The 25559-nt window shown below is 35.8% G+C and overlaps 2 pseudogenes across 2 annotated transcripts; both read left to right on the forward strand.

Moving 5' to 3' along the window:
- The first annotated feature begins 6453 nt into the window (after nt 1-6453).
- On the forward strand, nt 6454-7331 carry LOC143222615 (protein lethal(2)essential for life pseudogene; annotated as a pseudogene). The gene has a single exon (XR_013012381.1). The product of XR_013012381.1 is annotated as a protein lethal(2)essential for life pseudogene (transcript).
- Nucleotides 7332-12680: 5349 nt separating this feature from the next.
- Nucleotides 12681-13916, forward strand: LOC143222616 (protein lethal(2)essential for life pseudogene; annotated as a pseudogene). Its single transcript, XR_013012382.1, has one exon. The product of XR_013012382.1 is annotated as a protein lethal(2)essential for life pseudogene (transcript).
- The last annotated feature ends 11643 nt before the right edge of the window (nt 13917-25559 follow it).

A 25559-nucleotide genomic window follows, 5' to 3' on the forward strand; every position in this document is an offset into this window, starting at 1 on the left:
GTTGTAGTTTAATTAGAACAATTTGGTACCAATGAGCTCTATGACGTCATGTTTCATTTCGTTTGAGATTTAGACGCACGTCAGATCTGGGTTAATACTTTGTTATTTGGCTTAAAAATTTGTGAAAATGATAGGTTACCCTTTTCCTTTGAAAAAAATATATCATTCAAGCGGCCTCGTCTTTTTTCCACAAATCTTTATTTCTGACTTCGTAATGGAAACACTGATATTAGGTCGGCAGTCATTGTATGATAATAAAACTCAAGTGCTTCAACGAGTTTTCATCGAGAAACTGTTTTGTGTCCGTAAAAATACTTTTGAAGTGCCAAAGGTATAAGAATACGTTTTTGGACGAATTAAAATTAGTTGTTACCCTTATAATGGATAAGTGGCTGAATATCAGTAATAAATATGATACCAGTAAAAATCTTCTTCGTCCTAGGCCTAATACGAATACATCGGCGTTATTGTCGTGTGCAAGCACTTCGACACAGGATGATGCAAGAAGTTCCGAAACAAGAAAGAAAAGAAAGTGTGATGAAAGTTTTAATTAATATGGTTTTACATGGACAGCTAATAAAGATGGACCTAGTGGGTTGTGTGTTGAATGTTGAACAGTGTTGAGTAACAGTAGTTTGCTTCCAACAAACTTAAAACAGCATCTAGAAAACCAGGGACGTAGCCAAGGGGGGGTTAACTGGTCCCAAACTTTTTAGACAAGTTCAGTTGCCACCTGTGAAGTTTCATAAAGATTCGTGATTGCATGGCAGATAATTTCACACACAACAAATGGTGAAATGCAAATTTCTGATTGAACACTCTTTTAATACAACAAGTTTTGTCAAAACTAGAGAAATACAATCAAATATCTATGAAAGGCTCAAACAGGCGTTCGTTCTTGCCAGGACATCTACAACACAGTTTGGTTCAATTTTAATATCACGGTGAATGTATAATGAGGCCAGGCCATTCAATCGATCTTCAGTGGTGGTGTTTCTCAAATACGTTTTGAGTCTTCTGAGAATTGAAAACGAACGCTCCACCAAGCTCGTTGACACAGGCAGTGTGGCAAATACTTTCAACAGTCTAGAAATGACTGGGAACATTTCTGCATTGCACATTGCATATGCATCTATGACTTTTTTGGTCTGTTGTTCGCAAGTGATTTGTACCAAACCCTAAGTTCACCTACTGCAGCTAGTAAAGTGGTGTTAATGTTAACCTTGTATATATTGACCAACTCTTTAATTTGGTCGCATTGTTGTGCTGTAGGTTCTGACCGTTCTGTGGTAGATCCTGATGGTAGTAGAGACATGAAATTTGTAAGGAGAGTTTTGTGACTGGACAGACGATCACATATTTGTGAAAGAAAGTGATCAACAAATGGTACAAAATACAACAATATGAAAGTACTCCTCAGGGCTAGTGGTTTGTGAGTTAGCACGGTACATCTGTCTTTTAGCCTGCCTTGGCATTATGATGTCAATTTGAAGCTCACTACACAGAGTTTGAGCCTCACAGAAAATGTTGTTAAATTCATTCACAGTATTATTTCTGAGTGAATGGATTAAATCTTCCACTATTTCTGCGTGATGCATCGCAGCACCTAAATCAATGTTCTGTTGTTGCAGTAAGTTGCACAGAGGTAAACTAAAGGAAAACAATTTAGCAATGGTAAGTCGAGTGATGATGACTTCTGGCTGTGTTTTAGAACACAACAATTGATTGCTTGCGTTGCAGAATCTCTGTCTTGCCAACCTGATATGGTCTCAAGGGCATCTACAACTGCATGGATTAATTCTACAAAGACAATGACTGAGTCATGCCTCTCCACCCACCAGATGGGGCAGAGACTTTTCAAACTTTTTTTTTTCGATTCGGGTGCTTTATTCACCACCGAAAGAGCCAAAACGTGCTTTCGTTTGGGTGTATTGAGAAAGTTTTCAACGGTAGAAATTACTCCCATGCAATTTCGCAAAGGAACTTCTTTACAAGCATCAGAAATTGCCAAGTTTATGGAATGGGCACTGCGGTATACATAGGATGCAAGTGGGAATTTATCAGTTATGTGTCTCTGGACACCATTGAATTGCAAAAAATTCTTCTCTCATTGCAACAGAGTTGTATTGGCATGCAAATATCTAACACACAGCAAAAACTCTTCAATGCCTGAAATATCTGTTGTTTTATCAGCTAATATTGAGAAACACTTTGCAGCATTAACCCTGTTGACCAAAGCATCAAGAACATGAGTATTACAGGCATTGATGATTTCATTTTGAATTTAAGGACTCAGATACGTAGCATTCCTCTTTGCACTCTTAAGGCTTACTGAAAGCTTGACATCACCCTTTGCCCTGCAGCGCAAAATTGCCCGAAAATTCTCATCATTATTAATAGGCTCCTCATCAGTTTCACCAACAAACATTGGACAAGAATCATATTTTCCCCTCAAAGCTTAACCCTGTCTCCCACACAGCAATACAGTATCAATAATAGGCATTAAATATTGCCGGTTCTGTTCAATTTCTTGTTTGTAAGTTGCATCAAGCTGCAAGTGCACAGATGAACTTGTGTTTATGACCTGTAGAAAATTGTTAGCTTTTTCCTTTGCTGTCTTGGTGGTACTATTTCAATGCATGTGCCTTGAAGTCTCAACAGCCTTTTTCCAGTTTGTGTATGGAAATTTCACTAGTTGTCCCAATTTCTGGCTTCCACACCAGCACCATCAAGAGCAAAAAGACAGCAGTACTTGCAGAAATCACCCTTTGCATGTTGACTGTAGAATAGCCATCTCCACTGTGAAAGCCAATGATACTGAAAATGCAGCTTTCTTGGACCACATTGGAGGAAAACATAATCACTCCCTGGCTTCCAGGCATTCTCAAGGAGGCAATTTTTGGTTTCAGCGTTTATCTGAAAGAGACAGAAAGACATAGTTCTAATTAAGTTATTTTGCACATAAGAAAGTTTGTTATGAGAGTACAATAACCTCGAAGAGAAAGGCTTAGAGCTGTACTTCACAGAACAGGCCTAACATCCTGTGGCTGTAGGCCTACAATCACTAGCAGCAATGAATATTCAGTCTAAAACTCATCAGAGTGTTTGCATGATTTTTAATACAAAATTACTATAATGAGGATTCGACTTACCTATTTACCAATGCTGACATCATCAGAAATATAATTTCCAATGTCCCAGACTGGACCTGAGGTGGTAGTGGCAGCACTGGTAGAAGGCCACGGTGACGACTCTGACAATTCAGCTGACAATTCTGATTCAACCTGATTGGCTGCAGCAGATTGATAAGGTTCAGCCTCATGAACGGGTTTAAAGAACCCATGCAGTGTATTTTGCTTTTCCAGGCTTGACATAGTGAATGATTGTTTATCGCAACCTCTGTTTCTCAACGTCACATTCACAGTATTCACATCTATAGTGAATCAGAACATATTTGATTTGTGTATATCTGTTGGGAAGTACATCCCTCCTCATTTAGAAAAATTGCTGTGGATTCAAAATCCCTTTGTTCACTCTACAAATACTAACAATTTGCCTTAGAAAGAAAAAGAACAGCTTATAGAAATTTCAACTGATTACACCCTAACAACACAATTTCAGCAGGAAGAAATTATTCAATTTTGGATTCAAATAGCCGTGGAAAGCCCTGAAATAAATAACAGAACTTTGAAATTGATGCGTTATCCAACAACATATCTTAGTGAGCAAACATTTTCACTATATACAGCTACAAAGACTAAATTTAGAAACAGACTAAATATTGAAGATGATTTGCGCTAACGGAAAACAACTATAACTCCAAGTATTAAACTACTTTATGAACAAAAGCAAGCCTATCCGAGCCACTACAAAATAAATAAGTACACTGTACTTTTACTGATATAAATTTTGCAAGCAGCAATTTTTGAACAAGTAAGTAGAAGTAAATTTTTTTCTTTAAATATTGGTATTTAAAAAAAATTATATTCTAAAAGATTGAAGTAAGCTTTATCTGGTGCTAGTAACCAATTGTTTCTATTTTTAGTGTGTTTTTTTTATTAAGGCTCTGGAATGTTCTTTCTTTCTGATGTGAAACTCCGCAGGTCTAAAAAGTTTTGGAACGCCTGATTTACCACACTGTACTGTTACGTATTTAAAAGTGACGTAAGATTTGCTCAGATGACTAGCTTTTCTCACGTGATGAAACATGAAAGAGAGATCATAACCTTGGAATTGCTTGAATGTTAGGGGAAAAGATAACTGTTACTAACATACTAGAGAGTTTGTTTGTTTTTGAATTTCGCGCAAAGCTATACGACGGCTATCTATGCTAGCAGTCCCTAATTTAGCAGTGTAAGACTAGAGAGAAGGCAGCTAGTCATTACCACCCACCGCCAACTCTTGGGCTACTCTTTTACCAACGAATAGTGGAATTGACCGTCACATTATAACGCCCACACGGCTAAAAAGGCGAGCATGTTTGGTGTGACGGAGATGTGAACCCGCGACCCTCAGATTACGAATCGCACGGCTTAATCCACCTGGAAAGAGATTACAACTACTTTTATCGCGGGAATAAAAAAGGGGATTACTATCGGTGAATGACACAGAATAATAGGGATCTAAAACAAAAGTAACTCAAAGACTTTCTTGATCAATGTATTAAATTGAAACTGCACAAATAAGATTGTTGTTTTGAATTAAGCACAAAACTACACAATGGGCTATCTGTGCTCTACCAACCACGGGTATCGAAACCCGGTTTCTAGCGTTGGAAGTTCGCAGACATACCGCTGAGCCACTGAGGGGGCCGCAAATAAGAAACATAAATAGTACTTGTGGTTTTAATATAAAATGATTGTAGAAATTGTTACAAGCTTGCCTAATTTCAAGTCATGAAAAAGTATTTTGATATTTGAAGTTAATGCTATAATAACTATTCTGGAACTTTCGAGAAATAATAGACACGTTCTTATTCAAAGTAAAACAGTACTCACGCCTGTTCTATAGTGGAAGTACTTACATTAAAAATATTGTACGTGATAATGCATCACATTTCAAGATGAAACGTTCTTGTGAAACAAGAAAAGTGATATTCTACTACAAGATATTTCATGAATTTTATATAGTGCAGAATGTTCAAGGAGTTTGTGTTAAAAATTTAAGCAAAGTTTCTTGTAACTTCAAGATATTGTAATAAGTGTTTGCATAACGTGGATTGTAGCCCTATAATTAAAGCTTAACATCCACTTTTTTGAATCAAATTCAGTTGATTGGGTGAAGGGTGTCAGGGCTTCTGGTATTCAATTTGGAACCGAATTTCAATGGCACAGAGGAATATAGCGCTATGAGCAGAAACTTCGGCACATATTCCTAACACAAAATACCTGGTACATTTAACAATCAATAAGAGTTCGAAACCAATTTAAAAGTAAATGAAAGCTATCCAGTCAGTAGGTTAGCAATTCTAATAAAACTTTAATTTCTGTTTTATGTATTATTAACATCTGCTTAGTATATTTATCTATCAGGAATTGTGACAGTTACGTTTCGTTTGATTGTGAATGTGTTTACAGCTGAGAAACCAAAAATTTTATTCAGCATTTCAACTCAAAAACTATTACATAATAAACAATCAAAAACTGTTTTGAATTTAGCAATAACTAAGCTAGTCATCGTTAGTTTGCTAGATTTGTAACGCTAAAAATTGAGTTTAGATATCCTTGCTGGACACAGCAAAAATAACTTATTGAGTGTCTTTGTGCTTAGAAAAAACAACAAATGATTCAAGGGTTAAATTGTGAAATTAAGAGAAATGTTAGTGAAACACATCCTCAGTTTATATAACATTTATTACGATTGTAAAACCTCAAGTTGAAGACTTTCTTTATATTCTTTTTTAGAACCGACCCCATTATATGTTTCATTTCTCCACTGCTCCCCTACAAGAAAGTCTGGAGATGTAACTAATTATACTTTAATCAACTAAAAGGTGTGCAACTAAACAGTCTGATATTTATTATTTTATTCCACCAAGTATTTTCGTAACTCCACTTTTATTTAAGTTTCGTGTTCAAAGGTATTCAGAAACTACATGATTTTTTTTTGTAGTTTCGCTCTGCATATGTATGTAACTCAATATAAATGGAAGGTAATGTTATTTACAAGTAATTTTGTTGCTAATCCATACACCGTTTTTGTTATATTTTGAGATTTTTGATATGTTACCTTGCAATACATTTCATGTTCCATTGACAACAAGACGTATCAAATAACGCTTCTTGCGAAATTTCTATAATCCTAGAATTACCTCTGGAACATTTCTAGAACGTTCTCCCGTTGCGCAATACGAGTACATAATTCCAGCTCGTGTACACGTAACGATTCTCGAACGATCGAGAGGGCGTTGCAGAAACTACCACCATGTATATAAATGGGGAATGGGAGTGGGTATACATATATGTGAAGTTTTGCTGAGAGAGTTTTTTCTACGAGCGTGTTGTCTAAATGGCTTTTTCGAGAAGTATTGTACCTCTGCTACTGGGGAGAGATTGGTGGGACGCTTGGGATTTTCCTACTCGTATTGCAGATCAGCATTTCGGGCTTGGTCTTAACGACTTTGATATTTTAACACCAACTGTGTATCATGGTTACTACACACGTCCCCGGCGACAAGTAAGCCGTAAGACCGGTAGCGGTGTTTCTCAGGTTAAAAACGAAGCTGATAAATTTCGGGTATTACTAGATGTGAGTCAGTTTCAACCTAACGAAATAAATGTGAAAACTGTTGAGAACTGCGTTGTTATCGAAGGTAAGCATGAAGAAAAACCAGATGAGCACGGATTTATATCCCGACAATTTGTACGACGATACATGCTGCCAAAAGAAGTTGATCCAGAAACTGTACAATCTTCGCTGAGTTCGGACGGAATTTTGACAGTTGAGGCACCTAAGAAAGCCTTGGAGGGTCAACAGCCAAATGAACGAGTTGTACAGGTGCAAATGAGCGATAAACCGGCGGTGGAAGAAGGCAAAGAAGAACAGTAAAGGTGTAATAATTACGCGTTTTTACTTTCTCTTATTAAATTTGCATACATTCTAGTCGTGCTAGATCACGCGTACAATAAGTTAATGTTTATTATGTAATAAATAAAGTTTTGGTACTTGCAATTATAGGATCTAAAACCTTTTTGGTCATTCAAAGTTCTAAACAAATTAATTTGCTGTTCGGTGTAAAATCGTCTTTGTGTAATTATGTATAAAAAAACTATTTCTTACTAATGTAATAAGTGAGACTAAATAAAAGTGAGACTGCTCTGATATAATCCTTTTATGACAGTTTGTTTTCTTAGTTGAATATCATTTAACTAGCACTAAAGCAAAGTTATTTTGCCTGAACAAAACTGTACTAGATTGAAACTTCTGTACGAAGCCTAAATGTGCACGTACCGAACGCTTTATTTCTGCCGCAACAAAGTTCGAATGCGTTTTTTTTTTTTTTAATTACTAGAACTAATCGTCGAGCGCTTCCTAGCATTCTCTCAGTTAAATTAAAATGACGTAATACTTGTAATTGTTTTTTGTTAATGTTTTCATCTCCTAATTCACTTATTCGTGATTTTGTGTGTATAGTGTCGCAAACTTTTGTTTTAAACATCTATTTATATTTATCGCAAATCCACAAATACTCCCCCTGGCATGGCCAGGTGGTTAAGGCGTTCGATTCATAATCTGAGGGTCGCGTGTTCCAATCCCCGTAGCACCAAACATGCTCGCCCTTTCAGCTGTGGAGGCATTATAACGTCATGACCAATCCCACTATTCATTGATAAGAGTACCCTAAGAGTTGGCGGTGAGCGGTGATGACTAGCTGTTTCCCTCTGGTCTTACACCCGTAAATCAAGGACGGCTAGCGCAGATAGTCTTCGTGTAGCTTTGCGCGAAATGTAAAGAAACAAAAAATCGAAAAGCATGACAATAAATAACGCTACACAACCTTTATACATATTACAGAGCACGTGACAGTGCTTATCATCTTAGTTTAACGCAATTATATGGAGTATGTCTTTCGAACATTTGGAATAGGTTTTAAATTAGTAACAACTGTTATTATTGGGTTTTGTAATCACCTGACATACATGCCACGTTTTTTTTTTATAACAGGTGAGAAACTTGTGTGTTGTTCCCGCTTAAAGACGTCAAAAGGAAGATTCATGGGCAGCGTTCAATATGTCAGAATGACATTATTTCAGAATAGTTTATTTGATAAATTCCATCCTCATCATGAAAAGCTCGTGCATTTGTGTGGTTTCCCTTTGCTCATGAACACTCCATTTTTGCAACAGTAAAGTTTTGGCACTTTCTCTAGTTTATCCTTTGAGAGTGTATATGCCACTAGTGAAGAGAAGTGCAGACTCTTTTCTTGCTTATCAATCAGTTTGTTAGCAAAAAGAGCTACATCAGGTGACCCAGATCCCTTACGTCCATTATTGCCGATCAGCAAAGCTTTGTGTGTAGGACAATCATACAAGATTCATGTTGGACCCAAAAAATGTCAGACAAATTTATAATATTGTCCTCTGACCACGTGTCTACCATTTCGTTTTGGCTTAATTTCTAAGCCTCAGCACGAGTCTCAGGACACGAAGGACACACCTTTTCATTATCTTTAATAATATCTTCTTTGATTGATTGAAATATTGATTTATTATCCATTTTGGATTCGGCAATATTTCCCCCAGCCAATTCGTTTCCCAAGGATAATGATGCACCCAGCACTGGAGTAAGTGTTACTCCAACCACAACTGGTCCCGAGACTAAGTTTGTCAAACAAATGTTATGAAGAGGAACATTAACAAAACTAATCTCAATACATTGAGCCTTGATAGATTCATCAGTGTCAAAACTAGAATTTAGAAGTAATACACGTTCTAACAACAATGGTTGAGCCACCACGGTATCACGTAAAGTAACTATGGCTATAGGATAATCAGTTTCATTTTTCAAAGACACAGAATCAACTGACACAAAAGGGGAAATCTGGTGAAACTACGTCTATATGTGGACACATGCACTGGGTTTTGTGTCCTTTTTAACTTTTTCAAACTCTCGTAATCGGACATGACAAGGCTTTTTACAAAAATAACAGACACTCTTTGACTTTAAAGTTTTATCTTGACTGTCTAAAGATTTCGAACTAAAAGAGCTTGATTTTTAGAAGAAACTTCAACGTTTGTAGATTGAATAGATATTAGTTTGTGTTGAGAGGGTAGGAATTTATTTTTATGAAAGGCGTTTTATGTATTGAAAGAGAAGCTGTAGTGTTTCGACTTTCTTTTCATCCAAATACGTTTTGAAGACGTCACTTGTGCATCGTTTCAATTAGACATAATTATCTTAGTTTGTCAACACTGTCGCTAACATTTATAGAATTACACTATCGATCAAAACATCTTTTTTTTTTCGTGGGTGAATTCCATTTAAGTTTGGCAGTCTTGCTTACGATAACCACATCTTTTGGCGACAAGACTCTGGTACTAACTCGTGTGCCTTGAGGATAGCTTCTTTAAAACTTATCATAGTTGGTGCAATCTTCTATAGAGAGAGAGCAGCATAAGCTTCCTGGGCTTTATCAGTCAAAACACACTGATACAGTGTTTGTTCTTCAATTTCACTCAAAGCTACACAAGGTTTGTTTTTGTTTTAGAATTTCGCGCAGAGCTACTCGAGGGCTATCTGCGCTAGCCGTCCCTAATTTTGCAGTGTAAGACTAGAGGGAAGGCAACTGGTCATCACCAACCACTGCGAACTCTTGGATATTCTTTTTTACCAACAAATAGTGGATTGACCGTTACATTATAACACACACGGCTGAAAGGGGCGAGCAAGTTTGGTGCAACAGGGATTCGAACCCGCGATCCTCAGATTACGAGTCCTAATAGTATATTGGATTAGTGGAAAATATCTAATTTAGTGTTGATAATCTAACGCTTAGTAGTTATGACAGCAAGCATAATGTTGTAAGTCAAACGAGAACAATTGGCTTTAATAAAGTTGTGGACATTAGATGGGCTGTGTAGGTCTAAAACGAATAAAAGGACAATATTAGGTAAAGAAAGGTTGTCTTACTCGAAGACTACTGAAGTAGTCGAACTGAGTGATTAGGACCTCATATAATTAGTACATAGCTTAATTGTTTAGATTATCACCAAACTGAAATACTTTGGCGAATCAATGAGGCTATCTATCTATAAAATTGATACAGTAGATCAAAACTGATAGAAAAAATTAATTGGTTTAATATTAGACAATTAACAAGAATTACAAACAATTGAGAGAAAATACTACGAGCACAGAGACCGACTGAAATGGTACATCAAAAATGGTGTGAAGTATGCTAGTGAATGCCCAGGCTAAGTGGGTGACTGGACAAAAGAAAAGCGTAACATGCGAACTAGAACAGACTACTGTGTTGATGTTAGCACGAATCAAATATTAAATATAACTGTGTTTACAGGAAAAGAAGAACTAAGCTACCATTGAATTTGAAGATTTCAAAATAACTCTTGTGATCACTATGAAGGGTTTGTGTGCAGAGAGTGGACTGACACCTATTGCGTTCGTACTCCGTATCCAAAAGATATGCAAAGTGATGAGGAACATCAACTAGTCCACAAACTATTTACATAGCATCAGATGGTTGGACGGAGATCACACTTTCCAAAAACTGATCATTTTGTGTCAAGACCACTGTGAGTACTATTCTAAGATCTATACCAAGAGGAAGGAGAAGGCACAGATACTGAGTTAATGTATTGGCCTCCCGTGTATGAACCTGGAAGCCTAAGGTTGTCCTCCTTACAGACAGTTGGATTTTACAGTTAGAATTTTTTGTGGTTATCATTGGCACCCACACGAACGTTGTGCCAACTGGAAGACACATACTTTATATGAGTAAAACATCTACAGCGAGTTGTTTATTTTTTGACACTTCCAAACAGAGTTCTGAGGAAAAATTGTGTACAGAACTGTATAACAGTAATTAACAATATATAATAATTGTATTTGTATAATCATGAGATAATCGTCATATTTCTGTATCTTATATTTATTTTGAAATTATGGTATAATCATATCATATGTATATATATATGTAAAACATGTAACTTGATATTTATTTAAATATGAGAACATTCTTATTTTAAACAGTTTCAATATTATAATTAAGTAATGTTAATGTAGTAATTATTATGCAGTCAGTAAGGAATATTATTATAAACATTGATTGAAGAAAAGAGAGAAGTTGAAACAGCAAAGTTAGCTGGTTGGTATTTTTACCAGGTAAAATTTTCTTAACTGATGTAGGTGGGAAGCAGTTGTTATTTTAAAATAGTTTTAGTCAGTCGCTTCAGTACTGAAAACGAAGTAAAAATCTTGGTTTTTCGATGTAGTGTGCACATGTGGAAATGCTGAGAGAAAAATGCTAGTTACCAGCTTGACGACACGTTACTGATGCCAACCTAATTTGTACAGTAAAGGCTACTGAAAGGTTTATTAATGCCTAAAATTGGCTTTTTGATGTACAATTCATTACACCATATTCGGGTAGTGGTAGAAGTGAAAAGGCAACTGGCTCTCTCACCATCACAATAACCAATTACTTGAAAGTTTTAGTTCTGTTGTGAGAAAGCTTAATTGGTTGCATAAATTAACCAGTCAAGTGTGAGAACAAGTTGTAAGTAGTTATGCATAACTCATAAGGAGGAAATATCGTATAAAACCCATGTCTTGAGCTGAAAGTTCAATGGTGTGGGACAACTTGAAGCTTTTCAGGGTGTTCCCTGTGAAACTTCGAACTCCATAATGATGGAAATGTCCAATTTCCAGTGGTACATATCCTCGACTTTGTCGTAAGTGAGATTACTATCTTTTTTATTTAAGCATATACTTTAGAAGAGTTTGTTTATTTGTTTAGAATTAAGCACAAAGCTACTCAATGGGCTATCTGTGCTCTGCCCACCACGATTATCGAAACCCGGTTTTTAGTGTGTAAGTCCGCAGACATACCACTGTGCCACTGGGGGGCCTTTAGAAGATAACAATGACATGTATATTTAAAGGAAGTAACAAACTGTAACTTCGTTTAAGTGCTATATTTATGTGGAAAACATACACATTATAAACATAATCCAATAGCTAGTCATTTTGCTCTTCTCAAGTAATATCTTAAATAGGTTACAACTCTTTAATTGACATGATTCTACCCCTTGCCTTCCAATGCACAAAACATGTGGTACATTTCACAATCAGTCAAGGACCAGAGCCAATTTAGCAGTGTGTATAAAACTATATTTGGGCAGTAAGTGACACCGCATAACATTACTTTATTTCCTTTGACAAAAGTTTTGCTTCATTTATAATTAATATCAGCTCGTTATATTTACCTATCATAAATTGTAGTAATTATGTTTTTATTTATTCTAAATGTATTTACAGCTATGCAATTAAAGTCTACCTTATGCATTTGAACTATGAACTGCTTGTACGATAAACAAATAAAAAGAAACAAGTTTTGCCTCCTTTGAATTTATCGAGAAGGACTGAATCTCCACAACAGGCAGTTGCCGTCCATTCCTCAAAGTTTCATCACGTGTTGTTGTTTGTTTTTGTAGTTTTGTTCTGCATAGGTAGCTAGCTCAACAAATGGAAGGTAATGTGAACTAACTAGTTACTTGTACATACAAGAGTAATTTTATTCTAATGCACCATTTTGCTTACATTTAGATATCTTTACTGTGTTACTTTTACAAGATATTTCATGTTTTATTGACAGCAAAGCATGTCACATAACGCACCTTGCGAATTTTTTTTCTAGGCCTTGAATTACCACTAGAACGTTTCTAGATCGTTCTTCCATTGCGCAATAGGCGAGTAGAATTCTAGCTCGTGTATGCGTGAAGTTCTCGAACGGTCGAGAAGGCGTTGCGCAAACTACCTTCACGTATATAAACGGGAAATTGCGGACTGTACGTGCATGCAAAGTGTATCCACAAAGATTTAGTGAGAGAGCTGTTTCTTCGAGCGTGTTTAAAAATGGCATTTTCGACTAGTATTGTACCTCTGCTACTTGGGAGAGATTGGTGGGACGCCTGGGATTTTCCAACTCGTATTGCAGATCAGCATTTCGGGCTTGGTCTTAACGACTTTGATATTTTAACACCAACTGTGTATCATGGCTATTACGTACGTCCCCGGCGACAGGTAAGCCGTAAGACCGGTAGCGGTGTTTCTCAGGTTAAAAACGAAGCTGATAAATTTCGGGTATTACTAGATGTGAGTCAGTTTCAACCTAACGAAATAAATGTGAAAACTGTTGAGAACTGCGTTGTTATCGAAGGTAAGCATGAAGAAAAACCAGATGAGCACGGATTTATATCCCGACAATTTGTACGACGATACATGCTGCCAAAAGAAGTTGATCCAGAAACTGTACAATCTTCGCTGAGTTCGGACGGAATTTTGACAGTCGAGGCACCTAAGAAAGCCTTGGAGGGTCAACAGCCAAATGAACGAGTTGTACAGGTGCAAATGAGCGATAAACCGGCGGTGGAAGAAGGCAAAGAAGAACAGTAAAGGTGTAATAATTACGCGTTTTTACTTTCTCTTATTAAATTTGCATACATTCTAGTCGTGCTAGATCAGGCGTACAATAAATTAATGTTTATTATGTAATAAATAAAGTTTTGGTACTTGCAGTTATAGGATCCAAAACCTTTTTGGTCATTCAAAGTTCTAAACAAATTCATTTGCTGTTCGATGTAAAATCGTCTATCATTGTGTAATTATGTATAAAACTATTTCTTACTGATGTAATAATTGAGACTAAATAAAGTTACTGCTCGGATATAATCCTTTTATGACTGTTTGTTGTTGGTTTGTTTTTGCAGTTGAGTATGGTTACCTAAACTAGAAACCTTATTTTGTTTTAGTTTGATACTGTTTTACTGAAGTTGACTTAATCTTCTGTACATGTTTTAATTACTAGTACTCGTCATCCAGCCAGTTTCAGAAACGGCATCCTTTCTCGGTTATATTAAAATAATGTAATAATGCTGGTATTAAAATGTTTTGAATTAAAATATTATTCAACTCGTAATTCATTTATTCGTCATATTGTGTATAGTGTCATTAACACTTTCTTCTAAAGATCTATTTGTTTTTATCGTAAATTAACTACTATTATCCACCACTATATCTGATTTAAAACTACTGACTAATAAGACCACGCTATGAGATTAAGTTGTGAGTGCATCATATGAGTGATACAGTCAAAGTGGTGAGAAATGTTTTATATCTCGCAGATTCAAACTCGACTCGAAATCTGGAATACTATCGCAGGGCCGGCCAGTCCGTTCGCATTTCGTGATATACAAACTAAGTGAATGGGGTATTGTAGTCGCAATATACGTGTAATTAAATCTGCGACTCTTTGGCTCTGATTAATTATGAAATCTGAATTCTTGTCATAAAATATTAAATTTTTCAAATTTCATTTGTTTACTACTAAGCACAGCTACATAATGGGCAACTCGTGCTGTGCCCATCACAATACCATTTTCAGCATGATAAGCCTCCTTACTTCACCTTTCACGTCTATAAGATGTAGTTTCGGGTCTGTCAAGATTTTCGATATAACGAAATCTTTTTTTAATCATCAAGAATTATCCTGTTTCGTTATCCTCGCTTATGAATTTAAAAAAAAATTAATTAAATTCGAAAAAAAAATATTTGTGAAATTACCAAATTGTGAGCTCCATCTTGTACTGACGCAATCTCCGGATGTTTTTGGAGCTACCTAACACCAGGTTGGTTAGAGTTGGAACTTTGTTGATTTCAGCACTAGTGGAAAGTGAAAGTAAGCGAATATGGTTACCGCTTGTGTAGACTTGGTTATGGAAGAGGGTGGCGCACACCTTAGAGAAGATAAAAAAGACTATCACACAAGTAGGATATAGGGTTGGATCGATACTCAAAAGACACTCTTTAAGGGAAAGGGAAGCAGCTTTAAGTCTTATGGTGAGCTGCGTGAAACGACGTTTTCAGTATTCATTACGCAGATTATAAAGAATATAAAAAGCGAAAAACACCATGTACTTTTAACATAAGTAATTTAACTTGACAACATAGATGCAACAGTTAAGAAATAGACTGCGCAAAACTTGTACACACCCTAACGAACTGGTGCAGGACACTTTAAAATATGATTATGAACGAGGTTTGTTTAGCAATGCAGCTCGAAGTCATGTAAATAAAGCAAATACACACCAAGCAACCTTTCTTAACTTGTTTGAAAGAGCAACGAGAAAAAAAAGATAAACAGAACAAAACACTCTTCTATATATGTAGTAAAGTAAAAACAAATCTAGAGAAAGAAGCAGAATAAAGCCCGACAGCTTCCAATGTTTTGGGTGTGGCAAGGCCATATTGCAATGAATTATTCTTAAACACGAAACGAAAATGTAGCATGTTTCAAGCCCGAGATTCCCATCGCAAACAGAAAAGAGAAAAGTCCCCATAATGAATTTACCATTGTAAACCTATTTTTATTTGCTACCCATTTTGGATTCGGCAGAAACTTTTCTTCCAGCCAAGTCGTTTGCCAGCAATAATGATACACCCTAAATTGGCAGAGTAGGTGTTACTCTAACCACAAGTGCTCCCAAGACTAACTTTGATGTCAAACAAATGTTCTGAAGAGGAACACTAACAAAACCAATTTCAATATCCTGAGCCTTAATAGATTCATCAGTGGCAAAACTAGAATTTAGAGGCAACACACTTTCTAACAACAATGATTGAGCCACCCTGGTATCACGTAAAGTAAATATGGGTATAGGATAATCAGTTTCATTTTTGGAAGACGCAGAATCAACTGACATAAAAGGGACATCTGGTGAAACTACGTCTAGATGTAAACACATGCACTGGGTTTTGTGTCCTTTTCTTTTAACTTTTTCAAACTTTAATAAAGTCATCAAAGCGTGTCTGTTATTTTTGTAAAAAGCCTTGTCATGTCCAATATTTTGAGTTTCATCTAATATACTTGTTAATTCCTTAATATCTGCTTCTACATTTGTACTCTGAATTAGTTATGGTTCCTTTCTTAGTTAATAATTCTTGTACTTCTGGAGTCTTTAGATTTGATCGACTTCCTACATATTTAGTTTCACTCCTAAAGCTTGAGGACAAGGCGATTATCCTATACCCATATTTATTTTACGTGAAACTGTTGGGACCCAATCTTTGTTGTTATAAAGTGTGTTGCCTCTAAATTCTAGTTTTGCCACTGGTGAGTCTATTAAATAAAGTTTTATCTTGACTGTCTAAATATTTCGAACGAAAACAGCTGGAGTTTTAAAAGAATCCTTAACTTTTGTGGATTGAACAGGTACTGGTTTTTGCTGGGATAGCAGGAATTTATTTTAATGAAAGTGGTTTCATGTATGTGTTAAAATGTAATCACGGGAAAGAGAAGCTGTAGTGTTTCTACTTTCTTTTCATCCAAATAGGTTTTGAAGACGTCACTTGTACGTCGTTTCAATTAGACATAATTATCTTAGTCTGTCAACACTGTCGCTAACATTTATAGAATTACACTATCGATCAAAACCTGTTTTTTTCGTGGGCGAATTCCATTTAAGTTTGGCTGTCTTGCATACGATAACCTCATCTTTTGGCTATAAGACTTTGGTACTAACTTGTGTGCCTTGAGTCAAGCTGCAGTATTTATTGCACATGTGCACACAACTGATACGAAGCTCTCATTACGGGCAAACAAACGAAAAAGATACGTGTTTGAAGTGAGACAGCTAGAGAAAGCTTATATTCAGCGTTTATAGAGTGGAGGGGCGACAGTACCGACTCTGATTGATGTCTACCAACGGAAAAGTGTGGGAACAGTTTCAAAACATGTGCCTCTGTTTTCATTTCTTGGGTGTCAAAAAAATAAATAGCGACGTATACCTGATTCATATCAACCTTCATTTCCATTATATTTTATAATATCTACTTTAATAATCGTTTATCAAAGTATTACACAATGTTTAAAGAAGTGAACTAAGTGTTTTGACTTTGAATCAACGTAGACACAGCTCCTGTCATTAAGTTGTCTACACTTACGGCTCGTTGCTTTTTTGTTCCCTGCTCACCGCTTCATATGTACCAATATAGAAAATATAATTTTAGTGATACACTAAGCTACAGTAGAAAAGCAAGAGAAGGAATTTGACACTCTTTTCTTGGGAATAATGCGAGCAATTTAAGAAACTTGTTTTTTACTTTTGTGTGGATCTGCACAGTAAAAAACACCACGTTAGTAAAATATTCGTAAGCTTAATTAATTGAGTGCGCTTGTAGACGCTACTGGCTGTTGAAAAACTGTCATTTCTTGTTTCCTCGTGTTCTTTTCTCGACAAATGAATCGAAACACAATCACCATGATTGCTGAAACCTAGTCAGTGCAGTTTATACTGATGTATTAAATAATGTTATTTAGAGAATGTTGTAATAATCCAGTTGATGAACTCTGTTTTGCATGTATATGCTTTGATAGAGCAATAGAAATAAGCTGATACGAAGGTCTTGGTGTTTAAGCTTTATCTACCTGTCTCAGTTAACAGGCCTAAGTTCACAGGAGACGCTAGTACAGCAATTTCGCTTACTTTCTAACATTTCTCGGAACTCTACGTCTTTACAGAAACAGTTTGTTTTATTTGTGTATTTATTACTGAGTACACAGCAATACAACGAGCTATTTAAACTGCGCCTACAACTGGAATTGAAACCCGATTTTTAGCATTATACGTTCAGAGGCTTGCCGCTGAATCACTATGGGCTTATAAACCAGAAATTTAGTATTCACAAATTTGACATAACTGGTTGACAATAGCAGACAAACTAACTAACCAGTTCACTAACTCATTGATCAATCAATATCTCACTATTTCAAACTCAGTTATTAATCATAGTTGTGTTTTATAGTGCTGCAATCGTTTCCCAAAGTTTCAAGAAAACTTCAAAGGTTTCAGACATGTGACATCTAACCACCGCCTAGTAAAACAATAATACAAGCTTTAAAGAAAAACGTGTTCACAACAACATTCATTTCAAAATTTGGGCAAGCAGACTCACGTAAGAAAAAGAAAGTGTTACGTTGCTAATTATATGCTCTCCAGTGACACAGCAGTACGTCTGCAAACTTACAACGCTAGAAACCGGTTTTCAATACCCATAGTGAGCAGAAAGAACATAGATAGCCTTTGTTCTTAACTTCAAACAAACAAAACAAAGAGGATGATGTATTGTCATTTATATTACTAAACTTTTAAACTGAATTTTTACAGTTTGTTACATTATACGTTTTATTAATTTATTATTATGCTTTATAAATACAGTGTACGCATATAATCCAAAAGCAGAAAATTTATTAGAATTTAGTTCATGTTCCAATACAAACATTTTATCACTATGCAGTGTATACACAAAGTTTCTTTTGCTTTTAACGTTTGTTTTACTCTAAACATTCCACAAAATGGTGAAGTTTTGGTTAGTAGGAAGAAAAGCGTTGTAAGCAACGTAGAAGAAACGTTGTGTGATTATTCAAAGTATTTTGCGCATGTTCTTTAACCCTTGAACTCAACGAATTGTTGAACTCACATAGACAAGATTACACCTTGCAGTTTGTTTGTCTTGAAATTAAGCACAAAACTACACAATGGGGCATATGTGAGCTGCCCACCACGGGTATTGAAACCCGGTTTCAAGCATTGTATGTCCGCAGACATACCGCTGTGCCACTGGAAAGCTACACCTTAGAAAGATATTTGTTTATTGCTTTCGAAAAAATGAAAAATAGAGAATCGGTTTCTCAAACTATCTGTACCAAAATCAGACCAGCTTGTTTGTATTTTGGAATATTCTATAGATTACCTAAAGTATATAAAACAAACTGTTCTTTCAGCCCTTTGAAATAAATGAGATTATAGTACAAAATAATTTTGAGTTTTCCAAAGATGTCTGTGAATTAGCTTTTGACGAAACTGTTTATGTTGTTAGTGTAGATACTGAGATAGTGTACATACAAATGTTCTTTGAACTGAAATGATGGAGTTAAGTAGGATTCAATACTCCACAATTTAGACATTATTAGGGACTGGGTTGCCAATTCCGCTTAAAATCCATGGAACTGAGTTGTCTTTTCTTGTAGTTTCTTGTTATTTTGTTTTGTAACTCTGATAAATTTGAGGTCGTTTTTGGTCCTGATTGACTGTGGTGATGAAAGCATGATTAATATTGCGTGTCCAATTAAATATTATTTATAACTCAGATAAGGAGAACCAAAACACACAATAACAACGTTACTGAATATTTACGTGATCGGAAATGAACCAAGAAAAAGACTGGGAATGTTTCGGGCTTATTTTCAAAGTCCGGACTGTTTATTTCCTGACCAGAAATCTGGCAACCGTGATTACGAGTATAACGAAACCAGTTTTCATTAAATTATTGGAATTTGTCAAAGAATAATAAAATTTTTGTTTAAATGTTTGTCAGTATGATTGATTGAAATTAAATACAACGCTAAACAAGGAGTTATCTGTCCTTTGCCCACCAGGGGTATCGAAACTCGAAACTTGTTAGCGATATACGTCCACAGACATACCACTGTGGTATTGGAGGACTTGCCATTGTGAACAGATAGGTAAAGCTTCTAAGTATCCCAGTTATAGCATTTTTAGCTAATTTGTTTGGAAACTCCATTATACAATGTAGTTAGGCTATTGTCCTGAACAATTTAAACTGTTATAAAACACATATCTGTATATAAATAACGTCTTTGTTGCTTTTACACATAAATGGGAAGCGTGCGATTTTCAGAAGTGTATAAATAGTTGATGTATCTTGCAATTTACCTAACTGTGACGCTAAAAAAGTTAACATCGAGAAATCTTTAAGTCAACTGTTACTATGAGTTAACATTTACTGTTTATATTTTTCACTCTAATAGTTATTTACTCCCTAGAATTTAAAGATCATTTTATATACATTTTAGTAAATCGAGCATGTGAAATAGTACTTTTTTTTTGGGGTTTCATGAACAGATTGTAATCGCTCATAACACTTTCAATGACAGTACCGAAAATAATTGTTAATTAAGTATTTATTGTTAAACACAAAGCTATACAATGGAATATCTGTGCTGCTCTTACAACAGGTATAAAAATCATATTTTAATGTTTTAAACATATGGCTGAACACTGGAGGAAAATTGTTAAGATTTCTAATGCATCAGGAAGCACAATGGATCTGTTGCCCATGCTTTCTGAGCACTCAGGTGGTTTGGTTTGGTTTGAATTTCGCGCAAAGCTACACGAGGGCTATCTGTGCTAGCCGTCCCTAATTTAGCAGTGTAAGACTAGAGGGAAGGCAGCTAGTCATCACCACCCACCGCCAACTCTTGGGCTACTCTTTTACCAACGAATAGTGGGATTGACCGTCACATTATACACCCCCACGGCTGGGAGGGCGAGCATGTTTGGTGTGATGAAAATTCGAATCCGCGACCCTCGGATTACGAGTCGAGTGCCTCAACCACATGGCCATGCTGGGCCACACTCAGGTAGTATTTTGTGATGAAGTTTTCAGGATTTTATACAAAATATCGCCTAGTCATCACTGTATTCTCACATTATGGCAAAACGTTTCTCCTCTGCCATAAATTTTATGTATTCCTATAAATCGACCTTATAATGTTATAATTTGCAATATTTACAATAACTAGAGTCTCAACCACACTATTAATTCAGACCAAAGTCCTAGTAGGGTAACCCGTAATCCAAGATTACATATATCAGTAACTAATATATATACATATGTATATTCAAGATAATATTGAACCTAAATTATAGCAATTTTTACAAATTGCTATATCTCCCGCCTCCACCTTGGCATGTGGAACGTAATGACAGAGAAGTGTAAACAAATACATTTAATCTCTGTTATATTTTTATTTTCGGTATTGCATTGAATGTACTGAATCACTTATAAGACAAGAAAAAGAAAAATATTTTTATGACGAAAAATAGTTTCGAATTACATTCAGTTATAATTTTTATTAGAGATTACTCAAAACTAGATCTCTTTCCTAAAAAAAAGTAAGGTTTAGGATATATTTTAATTATTGGCTCAAAGCTACATCAGGGCCATCTGAACCAGTCATTCTCAGTTTTGAACTGATAGAGAGAAGGCAATAAGCCAATAGTACCAGGCACCCACTTCTTGGCTACTCTTATCTGATTGAATAGTGAAATTTGACTATCATTCTTATAACACGCTCACAGTTCTCTTGTTCAAGGCGCGAATTTTTGCAACGTATCGCTCACTATCCATGGCTCATTGGATACATAACTGAACATTAACTACTAGACAATGTAAGACCCAGAAGTACTTCTGGAAACGTAAATAAACGTAAAGAACTATTAACTGACAATGATATTTGTAATTCTTACCAATTCAGCATTATTCACTGTATGTCTATTGGTGCCATAATTCTATTACTCTAATTCTATGATCTAGGACAAAAATGAATTTTTAGTACCTCCCAAACGTCGAGCTAAAATGTGATTTATTTTAACAAAACACATTAATGAAAGATAGGTTATTGCGTAGGTTACCCTGCTACTCATCTAGACTTGGTTGGGACTATGTTTGGTTTCTTTATCGATGTTTCAAATGATAAAGAAGCATATCTCTAATTTTCTGTTGAAAATGTTAAATTTGTGTAGACGTCTTTGGCACTTTAGAAGAATTTGAGTGTTGAATATTTTGAAAATAAGTAGTGAGAGTCATCGATGATAAATATAAAAGATGTTTTTGTATTCATGGTGATTGACTGAGGTTACTTTCTTAAAGTAAGTAAACTGATCTACGATATCCGTTGAAAAAAAATGTATTTTAAGTGTCCTAATAAGAAGAATTTGGTATTGGCTTACTGGTTAGCGCTGTAGATTGAATAGTATAATACTGATGGTGCAATGCTATGGGCTATACGCTGCACAATTTCAGTTGTGGGAGCGTTATAAACGTGTCAGTCAATCCCGTAATATGATGTTTCATAGTTATAAAAAGCCCTTGTAACTACGGTTTCTAGCACCTGGCTGTCTTTTATCTGGTTATTAATTCAAAATTAAAAATGGCTATACTTGAATTTTAGAGGTATCTGCCATAATTGTTTATCCCACGTATTCTTAAGACGTGTTTTAGTAATTTTATAATTTTTTCATTGTAATTATACATTCTACCATCCTAACAAACTGTCCTATCTGCGCTAGCCTTCCCTAAGTTGGAAGTGAAAGACTAGAGGGAAAGCAGCTAATCATTACCCACGCCAACTCTGGGCTACTCTTTACCAGCAAATAGTTGGATTGACTGTAACCTAATAACCCTCCCACGACTTAAAAGGACATCTAACTCGCTACCTCCAAATTGTGACTCGAGTAACCTAACCATTTTATAGCTTATAGCTGCTATTTCCCTTATTGGCACAGCGATATGTCTGCGGGCTTACAACGCTAATTGCATAGATATTTAATGTAATTGCTCTACAGCGACGACACTGTTCGGTGATTTTCGTTTTTGATAAGCTGCTTTGTTCTTCTTTCCTTCCTGATCTCTTCTCTACCTATGCAGTATTCAAATTATTATTTTAATGAAATTCGTATTTGTTTATATAAGATATATAAACAAACACATGAGCGGAAGTACTTCGAAACTTAAACCCCTATAACCCTATCAAGTACCAACTTGTAACTACGGTTTCTAAAACACATATCTTACATAAATAACGCCTCTGTTGCTTTTAAACATAAATGGGAAGCGTTCGATTTTCAAAAGATGATAATGATCTTTACAAAAGATTGATCGTTACATTATAACGCCCCAACGGTTGTAAGGGCGAACATATTTGGTGTGATGAGGATTCGAACCGAAGGCCCTCAGATTACGAGTGCAGCGCCCTAAACATCTGGCCATACTGGTCCTTGGAAGAGGTAAAAAGAATAATTTGTCTCTCTAACTGTGTTCTAAACTAAATAAAATCGCCTTTGTGGACTTTGAAGAAACTTAGAAGAGTAAGGGAAGTACGAAAAGCAGAGGATTATTGGAAGTTCAAGACACAACCACAGTAACTCACGCTACAGCATAAGTGAATGATACACAGATACTATTGCGATAGAAATAGTGAAAAATAGTTCGGCTTGTCAACTGAATTCTAAAGCAACTGAATGGGCCTAAGTGGACTTCTGACAAGAAGAAACTGTATAGCGTTTAAGATACAGCTATGACCTCTATTTTGTAAAGACATTTCGTAGGTATGCTTAATTTGTTTTTGATATATTATTTAAAATAAGCAAAGTGCATGCTGTTCATTTAGTGTCAAATTTATCGACAACAAATCATAGACACCTACTATAGATGAATCCTTAGCCCAAAAATGTATTTCAAGATGGCTGGTATGGGTATTAAAATAAAGTAGAGAACAATGTTTCGACCTTCTTAGGTCATCTTCAGGTTAAAGAAGGTTTGTGGGTTTCTCATCATCATGAATCCTTAGCTCAACAGACTCATATAATTATATCACTATAATATATACATATATACTAGTAAAAGGAAAAGTGGTTTATGACAGGAACTCACATTCAAAGTCCGCACGCAAACATTTGTGCCACGCTCGATTTAAATTTGAAACTAACAACTCATTTGGAACAGTAATAGATAATATTTGGTTAAAATCCGGGGTTTGATTCCCTGCAGTGGACGCATAAAATAACCTAAAGTGACTTAGCTTTAAAATAACCAACGATATAAATAACTATAAATTAAACAAAATACTAGTCTATTTGACAAGTGTTTAAGTTCCATTAGATTATTTTGCGCCCTTCGCTTTCTTGATAAATGTATGATAACTGTATTAGTAACTTTCGTTCCAGTAATACTAATATGATCAGTTTCATAGTTTTATTTGTAGTATGAAATATGATTTTATTAAGTTTAAGTTACCTAATCAGTTGAAGAAAAAACTGAGATCGTGCGGGTCCCACCCACACTCGCAACTTAACTGTAGTATTCTTTTATCATTTCAAATTTGAAACTATCTACTGAATGAGGAATACTTCGAATCTCAGTTTTCACTTCGTGTTGACCCGGCATGGCCAGATGGTTCAGGTGATCGACTCGTATTCTGAGGGTCGCAGGTTCGAATCCCCATCACACCAAATCTATTCGCTCTTTTAGCCATTGGGGCGTCATGATGTTCATGATCAATCGCTGGTGAAAGAGTAGCCCAAGATTTGAAGGTGGATAGTAATGACTATCGGCCTTCCCTCTCATCTTACACTGCTAAGTTAGGGAAGGCTAGAGCAGGTAGCCCTCGTGTAGCTTTGCAGAATCTGTAAGAATAATTAGAAATAAATAAATTATATAAAATAACAAAATAAAGGCAACAAATACATATTTGTTGAACCGTTTACTAACATTTATATTACTTCCATCAAAGCCTCTTTCCCTTCTCTGAGGAATGTTTTGGTTATAAATAATTCTATGTTTATAAGTTAGTAACTCACTGGACTTGGGATTCTGTAGAGTAAAACTTGTAAAACCCTTTGCCTATTACTTTACAGAAGCCCTATTTGTTCAACGCTACAAAACGATTTCAGTATTAACCAAGCACCAGTTCAATTTTGTTGAGGTTTTCAAGAGATATCGTATTTCTTAGATAACATTCAAGGTCAAACGAAATTATATAAGGACAAACAAAAATATGTGCATTTCTGGCAGGGTTCCAATTTTAATAACACTTGCGTTCGCGTATATCATTCAACAAACTTACAAAACAAAAATCAATGACTTATAACACAAGCACACAAATAAAACATATGTTCATGACAATAAACTGGCAAATTCTATATATCTCAAAATACGATTGAGGGCTAAAAGTTTACGAATTGTTTTGGTTTAAAATGTTGTTCTATATTGCTTGCAATTTAATGATAAAAGGAATGTTCCAAAGCCCAACAACTGTTTCATATCAATATTCAAAACCTGTTAATTATTTCTCATAATGAACTGCTATCTCTTCATCTTTATGCTTTAAACTTATACTATAATGTGCATCATGTTGTTTCATGTCTTTACAACGCTAAAATCAGGGGTTCGATTCCCCTCGGTGGTCTCAAAAAAAGGGCCTGGCATGGCCAAGCGCGTAAGGCGTGCGACTCGTAATCCGAGGGTCGCGGATACGCGCCCGCGTCGCGCTAAACATGCTCGCCCTCCCAGCCGTGGGGGTGTATAATGTGACGGTCAATCCCACTATTCGTTGGTAAAAGAGTAGCCCAAGAGTTGGCGGTGGGTGGTGATGACTAGCTGCCTTCCCTCTAGTCTTACACTGCTAAATTAGGGACGGCTAGCACAGATAGCCCTCGAGTAGCTTTGTGCGAATTTCCAAA

Source organism: Tachypleus tridentatus, chromosome 8, assembly GCF_004210375.1.
Source record: "Tachypleus tridentatus isolate NWPU-2018 chromosome 8, ASM421037v1, whole genome shotgun sequence".
NCBI classification, from domain to species: Eukaryota; Metazoa; Arthropoda; class Merostomata; order Xiphosura; family Limulidae; genus Tachypleus; species Tachypleus tridentatus.